At 43.6% G+C, this 21,267-nt stretch overlaps 1 long non-coding RNA gene across 2 annotated transcripts; it reads left to right on the forward strand.

Moving 5' to 3' along the window:
* Positions 1–8,109: 8,109 nt before the first annotated feature.
* On the forward strand, positions 8,110–18,303 carry LOC118222829. Of its 2 annotated transcripts, none has more exons than XR_004764336.1 (3): positions 8,110–8,483; positions 8,700–8,781; positions 18,196–18,303. It is a non-coding gene; the product is annotated as an uncharacterized LOC118222829 (long non-coding RNA). The 2 variants fall into 2 exon arrangements; XR_004764337.1 differs by having other exon boundaries at positions 8,705–8,781.
* Positions 18,304–21,267: the final 2,964 nt, after the last annotated feature.

Genomic DNA, 21,267 nt, shown 5'->3' on the forward strand with positions numbered 1-21,267 from the left:
CCCGACGCAGAGGCCGCGGAAAACAGAGCCATATATCACCGGCGGCTGAGCGCAGACCCGGCCAGAGCACGGCTATCCTCATCATCGGCTGCAGCGACGGTCTTTCACCCACAGAGCAAAGCCACGTTACACACAGTACTCCTCTGCGCAGTCAGTCTTCTTTACGAGATCTTACGTATCCTGCTAAGACCCAGGAATTCATCCCCCCCCCCCCCCCCACATCACTTGTATTATTTAAAAAAAAAATTAAATACTTCATTTTTTTCTCCTGGGATCCCTGGCTACTGTTACTTTCTGTAATTTTTTCTTTTTCTTTTTTTTTTTTTTGCATCTGCAATATCTTCCAACGCTCTGCACTGCGCTTTCCTAAGGTCATGGGTCAAAGGTCAAAGGTCTCCTCTAAATGTTAGCCTGTACAGCGCAATTAGAAGCACTTTCTGTTGTACAGTTTCACTTGTGCATGCTACTTACCTGTGTTTGTGTAGACACTGGCTTGAAAACGGCCAGAACATATAAACCGACAGAATGGAAAATAAAACGTCTCTGCTCATATAAATCCTTTTGCTCACACATTCGCCAGGTTCTCTGTGTGTTTATTACCACTGATTTCTTTTCCCACATTTTCATTCCAGTCAGATCTTGTGTCAGTTAACGGTTAAATCACACAATGTTAGCATTAGAGTTCAAATGGGCAGTAATACCTTTGATTGAAGACTGGGTGTAAATAGGCCTGTTTTAGAAAATCATAAGTTCTATTTTAGGTATATTTAATCACTTGCGTCCCTCCCCCAGTTTTTCTGTCTGCGGAACAGAATGGAAGACCAGGTTGTGGTTGCTATGGAACTCCCAGCATTCTCGAACAGTTGTTGATGAGGAGCATCATACAATGGCTCTCTGTGATAATTAAAAACAGCAAATTTCAGACGATTTTTCTGTTCTACGGTTCCAGGTGTAATGCGACCAAATAAAATGCTACGGGCTTTTTTCACCTCCTGCAGTCCTTCGGCCGTCCTGCCAGAGAACTTTCACAGCCGACGCGACATCGTTCCTCAGCCAGAGAACCGAGCCCATGGCGTTACTCAGCCGAAATAACAGCCAGGACCTCTCCGAAGTGACATCAGCATCGCTTGTTCTGGAAAATTCCAAAACTGCCCGCCGGTTTCCCACAAACCAAGCCAAATAAAGTAATCTAAGAAAACACATGACTGTTTGTCTCACTTAATTAACCAGTCCCCCCCCCCCACTGTTTATTTTAATACAAAACGTTAGAACATTAACTTGCTTTTCAGCTTCATCATACCATTTACTGTAACTGAGAAACGAAACCTAAACAATTGGCTTGGATTTATATTTATGACAAGCATGAAGGATTGGAAGCATCCTGTGTAAAAACACACCTACTTCTGCTCAGCCACCACAAGGAAGCCAAACCACAGCCATGTTGAGCTATGTGATGAGGTCATTGTTTTTCCTCTATGGTGTATTGCAGTTTAGAGTCTATGGTCTCCCTTCCTCCATTTGGTCAGATTCCATGACCACTCAAGATACCAATCATCAGAAATGCTTGAATATAATGCCCACGCCTTTGCTCCAGCTGTGACTCACGGTGTCCAAGCCAATCAAATGCCAGTGCCAAATGCCTCACAATATACATATATGGGCTTGATTTACTAAGACCTTCAGCATGAGCTGAACCGTTTACCAAACACACAACTAATAACACAACAAATGATTGGTGCAATAAAAACATCATGACCAATCATTGGCCACGTTACTGGTTTTTGCATGTGCTAAAAAGTTTTGCGCATGCTAAAGGCCTTATTAAATCGGGCCCTATGTGAAGAGAATCCTGCCATTTTGACAGTCGTGCTTTGCTGCCACCCTGTGGTCTATATAAGCAATGCAACCGCATCGTTTGGGGAACCTGACAGCGGGGAGCTAACACGTCCCCTGATGAAATGTCATGCTTAAAACACTCGTTTAGCGTTGAAAATTATCAGTGAGCTTGAGTAAACACAGTGAACTAAATTAGCTTCCGGAATTCGAGTTCCCCAGGTGCACACCTGCATCAGTGACTGTACAACATCATCATTTGTGCGTCTATCAAATTCAGTCAAAGCTCTTCAACTTGAACACAGTGACTATAATATAACATTCTTTTTTTTTTTAAGTCCTCCTGATAACCAAAAAGAAAGAAATAAGAAAGATTTTTAAAAATCCTTCTCCAGCAGAACAAATGGTAATACGTTTTGGATTCACCATACATACTGTATGAATAGAATAAATTCACATTCACCAGTCTTCACAAAAAGAAAGAAAAATATGGGATATTATTCATTTTTTCAATATTTCTAGGGACAGGTATGGTGACCAGAATGCCACCCTGGGGCTTTATGGGGTGAAAGGTCAGTGAAGTAAGACCATGCTGAAAATCAGCTGCAATATGCATACTTTCCCAATACTGACCTCATAACTTGACATGAATGCATCTCTGTTATTTCAGTACATTCCTTTTCTAATCATTTTCCAAAACTGCCATGATGTTACATAATATTTATTTTATGGTGAAATTAAAATAATTGTATGATGCTGTGTGAACTATGCTTTCTGCAGCAGATTGTACTCTACAGTCCATTTTTAAAAAAGTTTATCTTAATAAAAAACGGCACCCCATTTCTTTGATTGTGTGCTGACAAGGCAGATGGTCTAGCTAGGAGTGTTAGCTCTTAAATAGCAGCCAACGTTAGCCTAGTAACAATAAGTGTTAATTGCTGAGTGAGTAAAACACAGATAGTGGTGCAGCAACCTTATGGTTTGCAAGGCTTTAGGGGCCAAAGCTACCTGTTACTCTTCCTGTTTACGTGGTGTCTTGCTGCAAGCCTGACAGTAATCAAGCAGATTGAATGTGCAGCTGGGTACATTTAATTGAGGTACCTTGCTTTTCCCTTATTGTGCATGTTTACAGGAACACTTTCTCTCTCTCTCTCTCTCTCTCTCTATAAATATTTATATATGTGTGTGTGTGTGCTGTATGTACGTAATAAAATTGTATTCTACAGGTAAAGACTTGTACTTTCAAAAGTGTACTGCAGGGGGCACCATTGATCCACAAAATTAAGATGTGTGGCGGGTCCCTGTTCAGAGCAGGTTTTTCTGTCCTTTGTTTTGTACATTTGTGTTGAGAACAGGAAGTGCAATCCCCCAGCACTGCTTACAGTGTATTTCAGGGTTTAATTTCCCATGATCACTTCAGATTACTATGGTAACAAGAACACAATGTTCAAGGAAAACGCTGTTTTCAAATCTGTGATTTGCCCACTTTGTTTAATTCCATTCAGCGAGAAACTCCCTGTGATGTGAAGCATATTTCTGATACAGTTGGGCTGAGATTAAGGTTCAACACTGGAACAATAAACCTGGCTGCAGTTCTGAGTGTGTTTATGTTCTCTCCGCCCCTGTTCTTGGCGTCGGTTCAACGTTGGGTTCACATTAAATACAAACTGCAGTAACCTCAGCCACATCTGTGCCCCTTTAACTAAAATACATAATTTGATTAGCCCTCATTGAGATTTGAAATCGATAATCACAGATCCTGGGTTTGGGCCCCTCTCGGGCAGGGTCGAGTGCTCCTCTGGAGACCAAATATTTCCAGCGAGTGATTAAGTCGAACCGAAGTCATTTTCTGCATTTTTAAAACTATTTATTTAACACACATTCACATTCCTCCTGCTTAAGAGGCATTAGGATTATTAGTAGCAGACGTGCATTTGCTCACAGATTATGCTCTTTCAGTTGGAGCTAGGTTTCCTCCTCTTACATCATCTCCAGCTCAGACGAATGACTGCAGCAGTTTGAAGTGAAACTGACCTGGACCATGTGGCCCCGGGCCAGCATCTTGGCACGTAGGTGACGTGCCAGTTTACCATATTCTGTGTATCCCCCTCCCCACACATCCTAGCCCCACTAGATCTAGAGAAACTGTTTTTTTTTTCATTTCCAGCAGGTCTCAGTTAACCAGGTTAGACTGAACTGTCAATTCAATACTCGCCTTCATTTGATATCCCTTGATAGGTATCTGTCACAGGACCTTTGGGGGAGGAGAAGCCTGTGTATTGCTAATAAAATGATTAATGAATCATGGGATGAAACATAGCGATTTGATTCCATTTCAAGTCATTTTATCTTTTCATGTAATTCATTTTATTTTATTCCCCATTCTTACTGTATCTTTCCTTATTATTCTTTTCCCGAAGGTTGGGTGAGACCATTGAGGATCATATCCTATGCATGTTCATGTACGCCACAAAATACTGACGGAAGAAATTTAAAGATGGTTCTCAAATTGTATTTGTCCATGAAATCAGTAAACTGATTGTGTTCATTACAGGAAAAAACGGTTTTTTAATTTGTTATGGGACCTAGAAGCAAAAGCTAAACCGAAGAGAGCATCACCATCATAAGTAAGTTCCAGTGATAAACATAAGAACAAATAGGAAGAAAGAAAATAATTAATGGCTGTCATCTTTCTAGCAGCACAAACCATACTCAAATATACCTTCAAAAACATTTCACAGACGATGAGAGCTCAATTAACAGTTCAGTCGCATTAAATAAATTGAGCCCAGTCAGAACAAAGACGAGCATTCACAGAAGATCTCTAACCGCAGGATCAAGAAAACATCCCTAAACACCCTAAAACTGTACGACTGTTTGTAGCCTACCCGTATTTGTAGAAATTGATATAATTTTGGCGGATGTTTTGGAGGAATTTTTTCATGAACAATAAATTATTCTCCGCTTTGTTGATTTTGGATCAGCCATTCTCTGTGAGTGGATTAAATGCCGTCTCCACAGCGACGAATGAGGTCATCGCCGGGCGCTGGCATCGTGCGGTGAACTCGCCAACCGCCAAACGGGAGGTCTTAGAGGGTTAAAGGATTCCTGCCCTTTCTCTCTCTCTCTCTCGCCTGACAGCCTCTGTTTTCTGAGGACCGCGCGGGTGTTCTTCCGTGTTGTGTTATTCGTCATCGCGTGTGGAAAAAGAGGCGTTAGCGTTAGCGTCATCTCGGTAAGGCGCTAGCGCCGCGGGGAACAGCAGCTTGCCAAGCCGCGCGCGACTATGTCGGTTCAGAACACGACGTTCTACTTCCGCCGTGCTGTCACTCTCCCTTCCCGTAGAGCTGGGCCTGATTCTCGACGAGAAAAAAATGGGTTTAAATCCCCGCTCCCCCTGTTCGGAGCAGTTCGGGTTAATTGCTCGAAAAGACACTGTGATAATGGAAGCAATTACGTTGCCGAGAGAGTGTATGATGTGGGGGAAGAAGAAGAAGAAAAAAAAATTAATGCCTCTCCGGACGTCGTTGCAACAGGGTGAGAATTTACTAATGTTCGAGCTGTGAAATAACCGCCCATTGATGCAGCGGGGGAAAAGATTTGAGAAGCGCTGTAAAAACCCAAGGGAAAGGTAGACTATGAAAATGTATGAATACCCTCCAGGCACACTTACTGTCTGTGTCATAGCTCTTCGGTGGAACCAGAGCAGATGCCGTTGTAGTGGTGACAGGCAAACGCGCTCACGCGGACAGGCACTTATACTCGGCTCGGGAGTGTAAGGGCCACGCAACAGCGATTCGGTTCCTCTGTCTGTTTCCATGCCAGCCGCGTTGAATGAATATTAATATTCCCCCTTTTTTTAAACGATCCGTGATGAACGTTGAGCAGGAGTTCATCCAAAGGAGATTCTCAGATGAACTCCTGGTATCTCTCGACCCAGGACAGGCCAATTCCATCTCTCTCTCTCTCTTTCCCACTTTCTCTCTCTCTCTCTCTCACTCTCTTTCTCTCTCTCTCTCTCCCTCCCTCTCTTTCCCCTGCCATGGAGTCTTATTGAGCCTGATTACAATTTATAGGAACAGATACCATCAGCCCAACCTTCGAGGCTCGTGCGTGTACAGTAATCAGCCCGGGGCTGCATTGGCCGCGCGCGACACAATGAGGCTAAATAAATCAGACGGGGGAAGTGGCGGGATTCGAGCCGGCGGGTGCAAAGGGGTGGACAAAAGGGGGAAAATCCAATTTTCCCCATCTGTAACGTTCCGGCCGACGACGGTCCGGTTGGAACGCCAGGCGGACCAGGAAAAGTAGAGGTCGCGGTTTTTTTTATTTTTTTTAACAGGCTATCATCGCCCTGATGTACTTAACCGCTAAGTGCACAAATCAAGGGCTTCGGTGGCCATACCGACTCTCTGCGGGAAATGAAATTGGAATGAGAAGAGATAAACGGGACACCAGATTTCAATAAAGGAAAATGAAAAAAAAAAAAATATATATATATATATATATATAGGGATGTGCTGACAGCTTCATTTGCAGAGGGGAAATTTACTTTATTTCAGTTAACGGGGTGGAATTGTCTTTATTTTTTTCCCCTCCCAGGTTGGAAAAGATAAGGCCCATTAGGCCAAATGGAATGCCATTATTCTGTGATGATCTGCCATCGACCTGCCAATCAGGATTCACGGTCATGCTCAGCAGGACGGCAACAATGGGAACGCAAACTAGGAGCTCAGGAAGACCTACCGCCCGCCCCCCCCCCCGCCTCCCCTTTTCCGCCCCCACCCCACCCCCCAAACCATAGGTCTTCTGCCACTGCGGGCTGGGGAATGTTGCTGACATGGGTGTGTCACACAAAGAAGATCTGTCTCTTGATTCTAAAATAAATTAAAGCCTTGTTGTGGTTTAGAACCACCTCGTAATATTCCTGAGCGTGAAACAGAACTGACATCAGGTTTAAATGTGATACAATTCTTGACACTTCATTATTGCACGAGAGTAAACCAGAAGATTTTCTCCCACAGTGATATGTCAAAATCTCTTATTTTCTGAGGGTATGTTCTGCTAATATTGAGAAATGATTATTCTATACATCCATCCATTATCTATACCCGCTTATTCCTGAGCAGGGTCACGGGGTCACCTTTAGGTCTTGTAACCTAAAGGTCGCAGGTTCGATTTCCCGGTAGGACACTGCCATTGTACCCCTGAGCAACGTACTTAACCTGCATTGCTCCAGTATATATATATCCAGCTGTATAACTGGATACAATGTAAGTTGCTCTGGATAAGAGCATCTGCTAAATGCCTGTAATGTAACGATCTCACAGGTACAATTAGCATTGCCCACTATATGAACCCCATCTGACTTTTGAAACTTGATGCTTTCCACATTTCCTTAAAGACCTTGAATCACTATCGACTGTTGACACACTCTACGCCAGTGCAGCGATAACAAGTACGGGCAACTGGGTATCAGTTGCCATTCAGTTTGAGCGCATCTTTAGAGAGGGCTTGGATTAGCTCCAAGGTTCTGGCCCATATAAAAAATGCCCCTGAGAAAGTGATACAGTAGCCAGCACAGGGACCGGTGTCGTATATTTACACTAATCCAAACTTCCCCTTTCAGCAAAAACGTCCAGAAAGAAAATGGAACCGTTTCCTGTGCTTAAATCTTCATGGCAATTATGCCTGGACAATGAATGGGACTTTGACTGTAGAAACGGGGACATTGTCTCCAGTGACAACCAGACCCTGTAAGGGATTAAAGAGTAGAGCTTCAATCTCTAAAATGCCATTAAACATGGCCTATATCTTAAACAGCTCTCTCTCTCTCTCTCTCTACCCGGCCAATTCAGCTCACAGGACAATCTTATCAGCCCACACACACATAAAAACTACAGATGAAGGCATCCACAAAAGAGTTTCAATCCTCTATTTAATCTGAAGTCAGCTTTGTCTGTTGAATAATATATTTGTTTTGGGGTTTTTTTTTTCTCCAGCTCATTTCAGCGACTGCCAAAGTCATTACTTTGTTTAAGAAATGTTTCGCAGCGTTAATGAAAAACCATAATGATGTGTGAATAGACTGAAGGAGAAAATCAACATCTTCGGTCCCCCTGTTGACTGAAAACGTAAGTTAATCAAGTAGATTAATTGACAGTAGATTAACATTAATGAACAGTTTATAGATGGAAAATCAGCGGTGTTTTGAACACTGGAAGCGGAAGTTGACGCAGAGGTCAAGCACAAAGAGAGGCAGATGAGGGAGTCTGATCTGAGTAAAGGAGAAACGTGGCTGAAGCAGCGTTTAGTGTTTAGCGTACCGTGTATTCCCCCGGTTTCTCTGCCAAGTTTTCCCATTATTTTATCGGTCTCGCGAATCAGACTCGTTTGATGTGAAACTTCGCTGAAAGTGGGGATTAAGACGAAGCTCAGAACCGTGGCCAATATCGTTCGTCAGAGCTGCTCTGTTGCTCTCGTGAGATACGCGGGTTCCCCGTACAAAACATTATATTTGCTTTAAACGGCCAGACGTTTTTGAAATGAAACGGCACACGTCCACTTTTATATTTTGGACTTAGCCGCGTATTTGCGCTCTGATTATGACCGCCTTTGAAAGCGGATTTACCATGTAATCACAAAAAAAGGTGAGGTAAACCTGCCATTGATACTCAGTCCTCTCTGTTGGAAGCTGGAGAGGTTTTCTGTTTGCTTTGGTCTCGATATCTTCTATTTCTCCGGCAAAGATGACTGTGCTTGCAGTAAATGCATCCTGTACTAAATGCTTTGATGTTAAAAGTTCCCTTGATCATTTGCGTACTTAATTTGTGCTGGTTATGTTTCGGCGATGGATCCTTCTGAAGTCTAGAAGTGCAGCTGATTGAGGGATTGAGGCGGTGACCCTGACAGAGAAGAATTATGAACGATGCGGCTGACCTGGAAAAGGTAAAAATTCCGCCATAATGCATCCATTATTACAACGGTCTCAATTCCCAGGGTGATTTATTAAGTGCTAATTGGATTTAATAATCTTTCATGAACACTTATGTTCACTTACGACAAGTGACGTGTGTTGTATAACCTTTGACGTTAGTGGTAGTAAGTGGTGGCAATTGTTTTTGGAGTTTCTATAAAAAAACTACTGATTACTGTTATTAATGATAGTGAGTGGTACACTAGAGGGCTTGATATGACATTATTTACAATATGTATATATAAAATCCTCCAAACTAAAATATTACTGCCAATAAGTCTAAAACATAACATGCGATATTGTAATCATCGCTGTCATAATCAACATCATCGGCATTGTCATGGCAACTTTCATTGTCTTCCACATCATCATCGTTGCAGCAATCCTCATCATCAAATTAATTAACATTCAACACCCCCCCCCCCAACATTGCTGAGTGACAGCAGTCTGGGATTTGTAGTCTCCGGTGTAACGGGACCTCAGATGACACGTCGGGGTCTTCATCAAACTGTTACCGCGACCTCGCCCGTTTTCCATTTACACTAAATCACGCGGCAAAATCCAAAAGTGTCACATCGCCACACACGTTCGGGGGGGGGGGGGTCACAGAACAGGCGGCAAGCAGATAAACACAAGCTGACCTTGTGCTAAACCGAGGGAGGGAAAGACCTGAGTAATCACACCAGTGCCGGGGGGTGGGGGGGTGGCCTTATCAGAGGAGGAGGAGGAGGAGGAGGAGTAGTGAAGGTCGAGTTGCAGCTTTCACCTTTTCCTGCCACTCAAAGAGGAGATAGAGGCCTAATGCCATCCCCCAGCAGAGCTGCAGTGCAAAGCAGGAAGTCACAAGTCAAACAGGAAGTGCATTTTCCCCCTCAAAAAATACCAACTGCGGCCAAAGAATTCAGACCTCTGTACAGAAACGACGATTGCTTAACCTAATTTTCAGCTGTTTACCAAATGCAGTCTCAATTTCCACAGATTTTTTATCAACACCCTTAAATGGCATTTATGTGCATATTTACAAAACATTGAGGTTAAGAACAGAGACTTCTCGGTAGTCAAGTCACTTTGTCCTTAGTTCTTAGATTTTAAAATGTTTAGAATGTGCCTGCGTGTAGAGTTTAATCATCAGAGGAAATACCTGCTCACACACTAGCGGTTCAGACCTGTGGTACAGCTGTACACTGTCAGATTTCATTAGCCATTACAGAACTGTACGTCAGAGCGGAACAGGTAAGAACAACACATCTGCCACCGCGAAGTCTCTTTAATGGCAGCTGCACCCTCGCCTGTTTATGTACTGTGTCAAAATTTATTTTCACAAATTACTTCTCATTTTGTATTTTTAGAACAGCACATTAATCTAATGCTTATCAGCGAAGTTAGGATTTTGTCTTTTTTTCATTTTCTAAATCAGGTAACAGATTTTAAAGACAATGGGGCTTCCAAAACTAGCCAATCAGAAAAGGTTTTGCCTCAATTCAGGCTGCAGGCTGCAGGCTGCAGTCCAATAGCGCAGGTACACAGGTGTGGTACAGGTCTGATCTATGTCTTTAGCAGACTGTGACAGGAAGTCTACAGAGGTGGAGTACAGTCGGCTTCATCGCTATCTTGGCCAGGGCTGCTCTTGTTACCACTGTGTGAGGACCCTCTAGTTCTTATCAAGTGTCCTACAGTGAGAGAGCAGTACAGCGTTATGTGTGGCTTTTAAGAGTGGAAAAATTGTTGCCGGCTCATGGTTAAGTGTGTCAGAAGAGTGCTCACGCTTCTGTCGTCGGGCTCCGTATGTTTGTTCCGAGTGCGTTGCCATAGCATTCAGACGAGAGTACGGAAATAATTAGATGTACGAAATGGGAGAACAAGGTAGAGCTTCCCTGTATGCATATCACTGCAACCCCCCCCCCCCCCCTTACATGATGAAAACGTGAACTGCACGTGACTAGTCCAGTGGCTACCATGGTTACAGTTGCATGCTTATCTTGAGAGAACTAGGGAGTTTTATGTTTGTTTTCCCCATAGCTTTCCAAAAGGACGCTTTCCCCAAACGTTTTTAAGGTTTTTTTTTTAAACGCAGTCAGGCCAGTTTTAGTTCTTCAGTGAGCGGTGGGCGGGTGTCTGACTCAGGCTCACTGGGGCCATTATGCGGGATAAGAAGGAACAGATCGTTCCCTGAGCGTCTGGAACTCCAAAACAGTCAGATGGAGTGATTAAATTGCTCCCTCCGTTAACATGATCCGTGTTCACCAGGATCTTAATTAAGCGGGGTGAATGTCAGTCCTAACAGGAGTCGGAGCCGGATCGCGCCCCGGGCAGAATCGGTGCCCTTTTTTTGCACACCCGGCCGGTCTGCCAGCTCTAGACACTACAAACAGGCTTCCACACCGAGCTAGGCCGAGGTCACAGAGGGCAGAAGGAGCCCTACTGAGAGACTACTGGGCGACATAGCTCAGGAGGTAAGACCGATTGTCTGGCAGTCGGAGGGTTGCCGGTTCAAACCCCGCCCTGGGCGTGTCGAAGTGTCCTTGAGCAAGACACCTAAACCCCTAACTGCTCTGGCGAATGAGAGGCATCAATTGTAAAGCGCTTTGGATAAAAGCGCTATATAAATGCAGTCCATTTACCATTTAGACTGGGAGACATCTTTGGTGGCGTACTGCTAACATCGTTGCATTCCGATTGCAAAGACAGAGCATTGAATCCAAACTAAGACTCAGGCAAATCTTTCATTTGTTATGCACACTGCTAACTAACTAATAACAGTGTAGTATAATGGGTAACTGGTCTTGTAACCTAAAGGTTGCTGGTTCGATTCCTGGATAGGACACTGCTGTTGTAACCCTTGAGCAAGGTCCAAAAAAAGCACCAAGTTTTTTCTCTAATGACCATGGCTAGTGTGAAGGCCCTGAGTGGCTGCCTCATACACTGAAAAAATGTTTCATTTTGATAAACCTAAAATTTTATTTCAGGTTGTTACTCCGATATCTTTTTAGGTTTTCTCAACTGAAAATTTTTAGGTTCTTTCAAATGAACCTAAAAATGTTCAACTGTGAAACCCTAAAAAGCACAGATGTAAGAAACTGAAGTAAAATTTTTTTAATGTTTATCCAATTTAACATGTCTTTTGGTGTATGAAGCACTTGTCACTAACTCTTTCCTCTTCACATGGGTTCATGTTTGATTCATTGCACATGGAAGAGAGAAAATAAGATGCTAAGATTAAAAGAAAAACACAGAGAATGAATACCTTTTGTTAGCACAACACTAGCAGCACCACATCATTCTGAAACCAGGCTTTCTCATCTCCATACCAAGTAGGCAATAAACTATCGGGTATCTGTCCATACGGAGAACAGCGAAACCTGCTGAGATTCAGCGTTTTACAGGAGAAGGGAATTGAATCAATTTCCTGCAATGCATGTATCATCTTTTCCGTAATCTCTGAAAGAATGTATTTCTAATGGGATTAGAGTTTAAGTCGAATGTTAACTGATACGAGCAAATGATTAATGCGCTCAATTGATCTGTTACATTTCTTTTCCAAATTACCTGTGAGACAAAACGTGACGTGCTCATTCTTACTAACCAGCTTGTGAGACAGGCACAGTTGGTAACTTAATGAACTTTGTTTCGTGTATTTGCATAGTGGCTTGTTTAATCACAAGGAATGAAGCCAGATAACTACCAATTAAACTAACTGCTCATTATTGTGGAAAATGTTCTGTAATGTAGTGTCCTGGGGACAGCCTTGCGATACAGAGCAGCCCTGCAGTATAAGGAAGATAAACTTAATCCTACGGGTAAAAAGTGTGTTATCATATTTCAAAGAGCCTCTTATACTGAAATGTATTTGAATAGTATTGCTATGTTGATGTTCGTATTAATACATTTATAGTAAAAATATAGTTCATGAATATCACTATAAAATTCATTGGGAAAAAAAAGGATTGTATGCATTCACAGCATTCCCACCAAATGAGGTCGTCCAAATACATATTCATGTTGAGTGTCAAAAATGTGACAGCTGAATTAAGTAACGCCAGTGTTAAGTTCAAACCATGCACACACATTAATCATTTCTGGGTTTCAGTTGAGAGCTTAAGGATGTAAGTATTGATGTTTTATTCAAAGGACAACATGGGCTGCAAAAAAAAAAAAAACAGAAAAAAACGAAGATTCAGCAAGAGCCTTTAAACAAATAATTCAAAACCCAACTGCCATTAGAACTCCAGACTCCTGGAAACGCTTGGCAAAATTGCAACCTTCTGTCACTGGGCGGACCTCGCTTTGTAGTCTAAAGCAATAAACACACAGCCGAGGCCCGTCTCTGCTGTTTGGAGAAGCTAACATTACCAGGGAAGTTTGGGCCATTGCGCAGGGAATGTGTGTTTTCGTTCGAAGAAAAAAAAAAAAAAGGTCCTGAATCGGAGTTGCGGCTCAGGGACTCCCAAGCAGCTGGTGCCCCGGGTCTGGGCCGCGTTTCGGAGAGCGAGAGAGGAACAGCACCAGGTCAGCGGCGTTCGTACCGATAACCGTTTCATAAATCTTAAACCCAGTCTTATTATACTGTGTCCATGAATCAAAAGGCTGGCATGGCTCTGGAAACACAAAACTAGACCCTATGAATACCAATGGAAGGGAAAAGTACATTAACTTATGCATTATGTATACTCGCAATTACTAGAAGACCAAAAGCACCCTCCCCAGAAAAAAATATCACAGTGTCATAGATGAATGCTTTGAGATGGCCTTCTGCAGTAAATATTCATTATAAACCGGGCTGTGGTTTGACGTATGTGCGGCTTAATGTCTGCCTTTTACATGGAGATGTCAAAGAACAAAGTATTCAATATCATATTTCAACCACGATGGAAGAAAAAAAAAAAAAAATTATATATATATATAAATAGATTCCAGACCAAGGTCATGATTTCCTTGCAAAGGACATTGTCTGTTTGGGATGATGCTGTGGGCTACCCCTGGCCCTCGTCTGGAATCGGTCAGTCATGGCCACAACTGGGACCCCGAAACGTCAGCGGGTCCCAGCCAGCGCACATGTGGCCCCGCCCCCTCTTCCTCCTTTGAGGAGCTACCGCAGGATACTCAAAAAAAAAAAAAAAAAAAACCAGAGACGAAGAAGATAAATGGCCGTTGATGAAGGGGCAGGGGCGGGCCTTTACTGCTGTGGAATGGAATGCTGTCGATGTGGGGGGGGGGGGGTCTGAAGACGCTTAAGAGCTCTGCCCCCCTGGAACTTCTGAACGCCGTGTCCTATTACTCAGGTTTTAACACCCCCCCCCCCCCACCCCAACCATTCCACCCCACCCCGTCCACAAATCTCATGGGCTGTGCGACCTTGGGAGAGCTACCTGGAGCGCTGGGATGGCGTTCGGTCAGTAGGGGGCGGTGGTGGTGTCCATTTCAGCGCTGTTGTAGTGGTGCTCATTGCAGGTGGTGGGATGAGCTATGGACAGTGTGGCATGCACCTTGTTCAAGAGGACCTCAAACATACGGATGCTGGAATGAAAGGGCACAGTGACTCATTGCTGCTCTCCTTAAACCAGAGGAACCTCTAAGTTCACTTTACTTCAGACTGGATGAAGCTCCTATCTTTCCTACCAAAGAGCAAACCCCCCTCCACCTACACCACTGCCACCCCCCCCCCCCCCCTCACTGCTGGCCTCCCCCAAAAAGCCTTCACTTCAGACCTCTCAACCCCTTCTCAGACTGCGTCAGACAGATCAAAGCTCCCAGATCAAAGCTCCCTCTTTGTGCCCCAAAAAAGCATCAGCGTGCCACTGGACTCAGAGGAGAAGGAAGTGAACAATTCCCATGACATCCGGCTTCCCTCTGCAACAGGTTTCAGACTCCCTTGCGCCTCCTGCAACCTCCCTCAGCAACAGGTTTCAAACTCCTCAGTACCTCCTGCTTCCTCCTTCCGCAACAGGTTTCAGACTTCTCAGCACCTCCTGCAACCTCCCTCAGCAACAGGTTTCAGACTCCCTTGAGCCTCCTGCAACCTGATCCTCCTCTGGCCTCCTCTCCTGCTCAGCGATTTACAGCCCGAGTCTCCATGAATCAATCTGCGCCACTTCCGCGGGCCGGGCGCCCACTCCCGCCGCGACTCTGAAAAGCTACGAGCTGTCAGTGCCCCAGTGAAATATCCCGGTCCAAATATTGCCATTGGCAAAAGGGAGCGGAGACAGCCAAGAAAATAATTATGATTTTCACTGAAAATACTATCCAAGAAATAGTTTCCGAATGCTCTGAACGGTTTGATCTACAAGAGAGCCCCCGTCAGATGAAAAGAGGCAGGCTGGATTTGCGAGCCGTCTCGTGTTCAGAGGTGCCTCCGTTTGCCGGTGAGAAACGTCTCTCTTCGCGACTCGGGAACATAATGACGGTATATGTCTAACGTCTCTGCTTAAGCACTGGCCGTCGAGCAGAAGAACACAATGCAGCCGAATGGCATGCTGTCTCTGGTTCCCGCGAAGAAGATCTTAGCCAAGCTAAACAAGACTGCCGTGCCGACTGCTCCGAGGAAACTGACAGTCAGACAGCGCAGCTGTCCGCCCCAGTCGTCACATAAAATATAGCGCACATTTTTTTGCTTGGATGAAGCATTTTTCGGCTTCATCTGCCGGATGTCTCCATTGTTTGGAAAAGGTGATGAGAAGTCTTGATGAAAAGGGACATAGAAAAGGGCCCGGTAAGGGGTGGCCAAATAGCACGAACGGGAAAGAAAGTCAATGCTATATACAGTTCCCTACAAGACGAAATCGTCGCAGGAAAAGCAAATGCATTCATATTTAAAAACGTTTCAATTTGACTGGTGCTTGACAGTTAATCCCCTTGCAACTTCATTTTACCATGATTTATAAAATAATTTATAAAATGAATGTAAACTGTTAAGGAAATAATTGAAAAAAAATGCAGCATTTGGCAGATATTGGATTTTCTTTTACAGCGCTGTAATTATTTTCTAGACAATTCTGTTTTTCTTTATGCTTGCCTTCACAATCCGTATGAAAAAATACACCACTAGATGGCAATGTTGCTTAAACAAACAAACCAAAAAAAAAAAAACGGTAAAAATCCAGAATTTGACACTGACCAAAGGAAACATTTCTTTTGTTGCAATTTATTTGATTTTTTTTATTCTACTGTAGCATCTCAGAAATAACATACATTAAGCTGTTTATAAGAGTATGCAAAATGAGCCCAGAAATGTACATAGTACCATTCCCCCTTCTGTGCTAAATGGAGGAGGAAATGTCTTCAGCAGCGGTGCTCAAAGGCTTACTCACCAGTCCAGCCCCACACATATCAACAAGCTTACATAGCCGAACCGATGCGTTTCATTTTTCTTCATTACCAGAATTGAAGAGTGAATTCTACTAATCCAACCCAGTCGGGCCTCTACGTGCACATCACACCTGTGCTTTTTTTTTAACAATTCAAAAAAAGCGCACAAAGAGAACACAAGCAACCGTTAATCTCACCTGCCAATAGCTGGCACGTGCCTGTGCGCCCGACATCAAAGCAACCATATAATCACCTATAACAAGGACGGGAAGCACCTGGATTATACACCTGGCAGCCACAGTCGTGCCCCGACTCACCCGTCCACTAAATGTCTGCTTGTAAGGGTAATTTCTGGGGTCGGCGCTCTCTGACCAGTATAAAACCGAAGCAGAACTGCAAAGCAGCCTCTCGGCCATTAAATGAACGAGAACGCTGATGTCATCGTTCCCCCCATATCGCGATCAATCAGGTACCGTTTGAACTCTTCCACTTGAATGGGCTCCAGACTGTCTGAAGTGCGATCTGATCCTGCTTTAATATTATTCCACGGAGGTTTTACGACCTCCGTAAACATACAGAAACTTTCCCGCGGTAAAAAAAAAAAAAATCAATTTAAAGTGTTCAACACATAATGAAATGCTGTCGTAGACTGAGGCAGCTGGAAAACAAATTTCACACGTCATAAAACTGCAAATCTGCATATTCAGTCCACGGTATGAATATATGTATGCACATTATACACGCAGACTGGACGATCACAGAAATTATTCACCGAGATATACGTATATACATAGAAATTATTCACAAAGACATACACATGAATGTATACTATATATTGCTTTATTTGTATCTGTCTATACATCTATCTGTCTGTCTGCCGGTCTGTCTGTCTGTCTGTCATGCACCATTTCTAACTATTCAGTTGTACATTGTACATATTTAAACACACACATTCCTTCTGTAGCCTTCTCTTTCCACTCCAGCAGATTTCTGATGAGTGATCTGGTGCAAAATGGCTCCCATGAATTACTCAGCTGTGTGTTACACTGTGGTTTCAATGGTGGTGAATTTCTTACTCTTCACTTAATTGCATGATTCCAAGATGCATACAAATGCAATCAATGAATAATATGACTAACAACGTCAAAAGTCTGCTTAAAATCAATAAATGCAATCAGTAGTAAAGGTTCTATTGACCTGATGTTGTGGTCAGACTACAAAAAGACAGACAAAGGTGGCCACTCTCAACCATCCCCAAATGTGTTTGTCCAAGTAAGTGTTCTTGAGTGGCTGTAGTTTCTGAGTACACTCTAAAAAATGTAAAATTATCAACAGGTCAAATAAGTTACTTGACTAGATGTATTAAAAGAAGGAATAAATGGCATTAAATTACTAGAAAAACAGGAGTGTGGAACTGTGTGAAACTGTCCTAGGACCAGACGTGCCACCAGGGATTTTGAGCCCCATGATCTCACATGGGGCTCCACCACCCCAGGCCAACCTAAAATCCTTTTTTAAAAATTAATTTTTTGAAGGCCCCTGTCAGTGAGAGTCCTTGGAATAGTCCTAACTCTTCCTCCCAATACAGCACCCCTGTCTGACTGATCAGTGAAATACATTTTACTGAGTGTGAAAATGACTGTTTGCGGTATGTTATGTTAAATGAACTATGATAATTTAGCTATGCGGGCTTCTTTTCCAAAGGAAGGTTCAATAGGAGGTTGAACAGTATAATGTTTGGCATTAAGTCAGCTCGAAAAAAGTAGTTTAAGCTCTGATGGAATACACTTGATCCCTCTTGAACTTTATGAGAGTTAAATTAACACCGATCCCTTTATTGTGTGAATATAGAAAACGGATAAGACAAGACAATCAAACCTTAAAATCAACTGAATGCCCTTTTGCTGAAGGACATTATTTAATGAACCTGGAGCTCGGATGCTCATCTTAGTAAGAGTCCTCATTAGAGGTCATGGGTAGTCGTGTCATTTCTGATTTACTGGGCAGTGCACCGCCACTTCATTCTCACCAACGGCGGTGTCATAATGAAATGACACTGTAGTTTAACCCCTTCCTGTGTGCAGGTAACTGAACAATGGACAAGCTGATGGCATCACAATGCAGCGGCTCCTCAACTGTGGGTCGAGGGCCCACAGTACCGTTGGATCATGGGCGGCGGTGTCGTATAATGGGTAAGGAACTGCTCTTGTAACATAAAGGTCACAGGTTTGATTCCCCGGGTAGGACACTGCCGCTGTGCCCTTGAGCAAGGGACTTAACCTGCATTGCTTCCGTGTATATCCAGAATGGATGCAATGTAAATGCTGTGTGAAGGTTGTGTAAGTCACTCTAGACGACAGCGTCTGCTAGATGCCTGTAATGTAATGTAATGTAGGCTAACGGGAGAGTGGAATTAGATTGTTTGATACATGGAGAAAAAATTAACATGCTGGCTATCGGGGTGGGCAGTTCCATTCCTGCAAGGCCGGTGTGTGCAGGTTTTTGCTGTCTCTGATTATACTCGCCAAATTAACTAATTATCTGAATACACTTGATGCTGGTTCAACAGCAGATTTAGAACACAGGATGTTTCAGGTTGGGACACAGGAGCACTCTTCAACTGTTCCTTTGTGAACTTATGAAGAAATGTAGCTATACCATGGATTACTAAATAAATGACTGGGTTGATTATTTGAGAGCAGAAATTGGCATGAAATCCATAAACAGATGTGGTCCTCTTTTCCACACCCCTGTTATATATATATTATACATGTTTTGTAAATGTTAACAGAAGTCAGATGAAACACTGCGCCAGTTACAGCGTGCAAACAGTCGCGGTGACATCTGTTTAAAACATTTCATTTTTGTATTTGAAAATATGTTCCGCTATAATTTAATAATGAGCGGGTCACAGGAAGAGCGTTCGCTCGTTTGTCAGGCTCTCGGGAACCGAGCCTCAATTAATGTCACGTGACGCAATCTCCTTGTCTCCGTCCGCTTCTGCTCTCTGTTGGCTCCGTTTGAAAAAAAAAAAAGAAATTTTTTAAAAACAGATACTCCGACATGTTAGACTCGCACCTGGAGCTGTCTGTGAAAAACTCTGCCCTGGCGCCGCGTACGCAGCGATCTCAGACCCGCCTTTCAGGAAGTGCCGTTATCGCGCGCCCCGCTGGTGCGCCATAACGCGTGCTTTATTGCTTCTGCGGCCGCATCAGTGGGGTAATTTCTGCTCCGCGCGTGAAATGGCGAGAAGGCGGGATTCTTCAGAACAAAACTCCCTATAAAGGCACAGTGTCGCGTGTTAAAATAATGAAACACGCCATATCGTTTTTATTGTCTTTTTAATTACATCTATCCATCTTTCCAAGGCTGTGAGTAAAGGTTTATGATACGCTCTATATCACCACGAGTGCACTGCTTGAGAGGGCCTACAGCTAGCCATTGTAAAGCATTGCTTTGTTTCATTGCTTTTTTTTTTATTTTTTCCTTTACTATCATTGAGTCTCTCTTTCATAAAGCATCCCTTTGGTTGTGTGTTGCTTTGACTGAACGCCAAAGAGCCTTTGGGGTGGAAAGTGGTTATTGAAAATCACAATGGTCATTGTGGAAGCTCTGCAATCACCATGTCGGATTACTAATTCATTAACGAATTGAACATTAGATGCGTGAGGCTTTCATAACGAGTCTGGTGAGGCCCGGCGAATAGGATGTCTCACCGCAGCATGTCATCTGTGGATCTGAGATCCAGACGCCCAAGATTATTGAGTTTATGATGAGCGCAGACCTCATCTCACTGAGGTCATAGACCAAGTCGACGATGTCACTGTGAAATAATGAGGTCGTTATACCGTGACCTCCCACGAATTTTACATGTGTTTATTTCAAGGGCAAAAAAAATAATGTTTTTTTTTTTTTTCCCTCCCTCAAATCTCCAATCATCACATGATATGAGATAAATGCAAATTTGTCCCGCAGACAAACTCTCTTCTTTCCTCCTGTGGGTACGTGCGTCCCTGTTTCACTCTTCGCACAAATGGCTTTCATATCAGTACCCAAATGCGACTAAATGACCATGCTGCCAGCAGCATTATGGTCAGCAGCTGAAGATGCAGATTGAAACGTGTCAGCTGGGTTCTCCTCATTTCTCTGCTCTCCACAGATTGCTACGCAGATTGGAACATTAACATATTCATGTCCTTCCTGCCCGAGATATTTCTCTCTCTCCCCCCCCTCCCCCTTAATGACTGACATCATGTGTGGTCATAGTAGTAGCACATGTTCCAAAAAGAAAGTTTTTCACGAGGAAACAAAGTTATAACAAGTCATAGCTTCCCCTTCCCAAATGAAGTCCAGACCTCCAGACATGATTTTAGGTTTTTTTTCATACGCGCTTCTAACCTGGGGTAGACTCGTAAAACGATGCCGGTGCTTAATTGCACATAAAACGGGCCCACTCCTCAGTTTAGTTCTGCATTCCATTACTTTACCAGAAGGTATGATCCGGGAATTCCGACATTTCTCGGACACGGGGGGGGTGGGGGGGGGGGGGGGGGGGGATCAGGGATAGAACTGGGCGATGGTTTTCCAGAGGACCGTGTCCGAAAACAGCCTCCTAAATACCGTTTCCTTAAAATAAGTAGTCTGCTGAACTCACTGCCTACTGTTTGGTGCGTACGTTTTAGCATGCAATGTGAAGTATGCAACAACAAAAAATGCTCTCCGTACTATTTTCCAGTGGTGCTGTGGAAGTGTCTTAAGATGTCTGGCCCTTGTAGTCCTCTCTGATGTATGGGCCCCAATGGTGTCTCCGCCTCTTCCTCTCTGTGGGGCCTCCGAAAAAGTATGGTTTACTTCCTGAAAAGTCTGCTCCCAAATACACTCAAAGAAACAAACCTCAGAAACAAATCGTTTCAACCAGAGATTTTAAGTACACTGTGTTTAGAGAAAATACTTAACCTTCTCAACCAGTGTGCTCGGCTTCTATACTCAGTAGTGGGCAAGTAGGCTGTTTTGGACATGGCCCAGATCTCATCACCATGACACCAATCCCCCTGTGTCACCCTGCCCATTGAACTCCCAGTATACAGCTCATTTTCCTGACTGGAATCCTTCAACTGAAATGGGTACCTGGAAACTACCCCTTTCCTCACAATGAA

The sequence above is a fragment of the Anguilla anguilla genome, chromosome 3 (genome assembly GCF_013347855.1).
Source record: "Anguilla anguilla isolate fAngAng1 chromosome 3, fAngAng1.pri, whole genome shotgun sequence".
Classification (NCBI taxonomy): Eukaryota; Metazoa; Chordata; class Actinopteri; order Anguilliformes; family Anguillidae; genus Anguilla; species Anguilla anguilla.